The sequence below is a fragment of the Pan troglodytes genome, chromosome 23 (assembly GCF_028858775.2).
Source record: "Pan troglodytes isolate AG18354 chromosome 23, NHGRI_mPanTro3-v2.0_pri, whole genome shotgun sequence".
Classification (NCBI taxonomy): Eukaryota; Metazoa; Chordata; class Mammalia; order Primates; family Hominidae; genus Pan; species Pan troglodytes.
This window is the reverse complement of record NC_086016.1, coordinates 11,846,390-11,849,729: the sequence shown is the minus strand read 5'-3', so window position 1 is coordinate 11,849,729 and position 3,340 is coordinate 11,846,390. Positions and strand designations below refer to the sequence as shown.

Sequence of the window (3,340 nt, the reverse complement as noted above, 5' to 3'; positions counted from 1 at the left end):
AAGTGTTTTCTGGTATACAAAAATAATATTCTGAAATATCTCTGATATTTGATTGCCGGATTTAACCTACATACCTCTGAACCTTGGTTTTTCAGACATGCAAACTGCTTAACAAGTTCCAATGCATTAATCAATGCACCATTGCATAACTTACAGTAAGAAAAGTTGGTAGATATTTCAGCAATGCCATAAAATATGCTTCCATTTAACACTTTGAGACAACCAATACACTATTTATATTATTGAGACAAAACAAACCTAAGATCACAGAAAAATATTTATTTTAATAGAATGGTATTTAAGTAGATAGTTTTTTTGTTGTGTTTTTGTTTGTTTGTTTGTTTGTTTTTGAGATTGAGTCTCCCTCTGTCACCCAGGTTGGAGTTCAGTGGCCCAGTCTTGGCTCACTGTAACCTCCCCTTCCCAAGTTCAAGCAGTTCTCCCTGCCTCAGCCTCCTGAGTAGCTGAAATTACAGGCATGCACCACCACGCCTGTTTAATTTTTGTGTTTTTAGTAAAGATGGGATGTCATTATGTTGGCCAGGCTCATCTTGAACTCCTGACCTCAGGTGATCTGCCCACCTTGGCCTCCCAAAGTGTAAGTATATAGTCTAAATGATTATGGGTTTCAATAGGTTTTGTTAATTTGTTTTAGTTGACATACAAGAGCACTACAAAACCACTTTATTTTATTTTAATTTTTATCAATAAACTTCATTATATTAAAGGCCATATTGCCCACTGAATATGATTTTGATAAGCACAACTTCTATAATTTACAACTTACTGTATATGGTCTAATATAAATTACATTTAGCTATCTTGAATAAAAGATATGAATCCCCAAAAACTTAATATATAAAATAATTTCTACAATCAATTAAGCCACATGGGGCCTGGTGTGCAAGGGCTGCAAACAGCAGCATCCTAGGTAGTGTACAGCAGCCTGTTCCTTGTGTGCAACAGCCTTTGCCATTGGACATTTATGTCTTGGATCTAGTGCTTTCCCTAGTCTAGGTTTAAGACCGGATGTAGTATGCCTTTGGAAAGCCTCAGGACCCAGAGGTCAGAGTTCACATTGGCCATGTTCATCCATACCAAGCTGCAAACCCTGGAGCATGTGATTGAGGCCTTATTTAGGGCCAAATTCAAGTTCAGTGAATGCCCAAAAAGCCACATCTCAAAGAAGTGCGATTTTACTAAGTTTAATGCATATACATTTTAAGACTTGGTGGCTGAGAAACAACTCATCCTGGATGGCTGTGGGGCCAAATATAGCCCTGGAATCATGGGCCCCTGGACAAGCAGCTAGCCCTGCATTAGAAAAGAGCTGCCCCCTCTTTACGCATGCCCACCAGTGAATTCTATTTCCTGTACATCTAATAAATCTATCTATCTATCTATCTATCTATCTATATAAATAATTCAATAATATGCAGTAGATTAAAAAATAAACACAACTTGATGTCTAACTACCGTGGATATATTTTGTCAGTTATTAACATTCCCCTTTCAGGTTAATATCAAGTCAACAAAAATTTGGAGTTCTCTTGACCCTTTCCCCAATGTGTAAATTAGTAATATAATGTCAATATTCAGACAGGCAAATAAACTAAGCTCCCTTTGATGAAAACGACATGCAGTAAAGCTTCCCTGCTGAGAATCATCTTAGTTTGTGAAATCATAATCTGGAATGGCTATATCTGCAAAATACATTAAAAGAAAGAAAATATGAAAAACATAATCTACAATACTTTTATGTATATCTAATCATTTTATATTTCTTTTTTATTATACTACTTGAAATACATACATAAAGGATAAAGAGTTTCAACAAATCTCAAAAAGGAAACCTAATTATGTATAATATTCTGACTGATTTTGTTTGCTCACCAAATTGAAATTGAAAAGAAAAAATACAGCACTCTATAAAAAAATAAAATGATTTCAAAATATAATTATTGTCTCCCTTTGAAAATATAAATGTTTAAATAATGGTGAAATAGAGAACATAAACATTCACAAATATTACATATCCATTCAACATTTTCAGGTATTATTTTGTTTTGTTCAAACCTCCCCTTCTGTCATTTTTCTCTCCTTTCTTTATCTTTAGCATAACTGAGCTGCTTTCCAAACATCTATAGTTATACCGGACATAGCATTTTCCAACATCAAACATGGTTTTTCTTAAACACCAGCTCCAAATATTAATTCCCAGGGAAAATGACATTTTCCATATATGAGAAATATTGGAACCAATATAACAAAACTCATTAACATTTATAACATTTGAAAATAATTTCACAAAAGTTTTATTTTAAAAAATTATATTGTAAATTTATGTAAGAAATTCTCTATCCATTATATGACTTGTATAACATCCACAGTATACTAAGAAAATATTTTTAAAATATAGGATAGGGTGTCTAAATAATAAATTTTTAAGACTGCTTAGAGCCACTATTAAAAATCTGAGAATAAGTCATGAATATTTTTTGATCTATAGAGATTATATATCAGCATGCTGGCATTGGCTTTTATTACAGAATAAGCATTTTAATCTTCATTCACTCTCATCAATTCACTATAGAAAGCAGCTTAAAAAAAAGACCATCACTTGTAGAAAACAGTTAATATTTCGATGGTTTACCTGGAAGTTTACTGGGCATAAATTTATAAAATACATTTATGGATGGAAATAAACGGTTTTACTAAACAATATTACAGAATTCTGAATAGATGCTGATTAAGCAGCAAATCAACAAAACTGTTTATTTACCAGTTTGGTGGCTATTATGCTAATTAGATCATCTGTTTAAAATGTGTCCATATGGACAATTTTTCTGTAAATGTTTTCTTTATCTCCACATTGTGTGGTAGTATTTTCATAGAACCAAGTAGAAATTAACTTAAAAATTAGTTATTTAAAGATGACAATAGAAGGTTTTGAACTTTGAGTTCCAAAAGGCAAGCAAATATGTCTGAAATAAAATATATTATATATATTTAATTTCTAATTTAATTTACATATAAAATATTTTAAAAATTCATATGAATTTGAGATATTTTCACATTGATTGGACTGTTTTTGTACCTCATTTTGCTTGGTCACACTAAAGTGAGATTCATCATCTTGTGGCACCAAAGGAAAACCAGTGTGATTATAAGGAAATTATTATAGTTAGACAACTGTGCATTAATTTCATCATTAAGGACCAAATGTGTATACAGATATAAATACTTTTCTCAATACATTACTTGCAACATATGCACAATTATGTAACAATTATGGTGAACTAAGTCTCCTAGAAATTTCCAAAATAATTTTTTTGCCTTT

General features: G+C 31.6%; 1 pseudogene; it reads left to right on the top strand.

Moving 5' to 3' along the window:
- Positions 1 to 870: 870 nt before the first annotated feature.
- Positions 871 to 985, top strand: LOC129138582 (small nucleolar RNA SNORA70; annotated as a pseudogene).
- Positions 986 to 3,340: the final 2,355 nt, after the last annotated feature.